Here is a 211-nt window from a genome sequence, read left to right as displayed (position 1 = left end):
GGGGGGGGCACCCTGGGTGCCTGGGTGGAAAAGCGGGGTGTTTTTTTTCGGGTAAAAAAAAGGGTTAAAGGAAAGCAGCTGCCGTGGGTTTCGTTCCTGGCTGTCCCTGCTGTGACGCTGAGCTGGGAATGAAGCTCCAGGAATGACCGGGATTGGAGTCACTTGTGTCACGAGTTTTGTCCAGCCTCAACTCGATGGGAAGGGGCTGGGA

Source organism: Parus major, chromosome 2, assembly GCF_001522545.3.
Source record: "Parus major isolate Abel chromosome 2, Parus_major1.1, whole genome shotgun sequence".
Classification (NCBI taxonomy): domain Eukaryota; kingdom Metazoa; phylum Chordata; class Aves; order Passeriformes; family Paridae; genus Parus; species Parus major.
Note: the sequence above shows the minus strand (reverse complement) of the source record.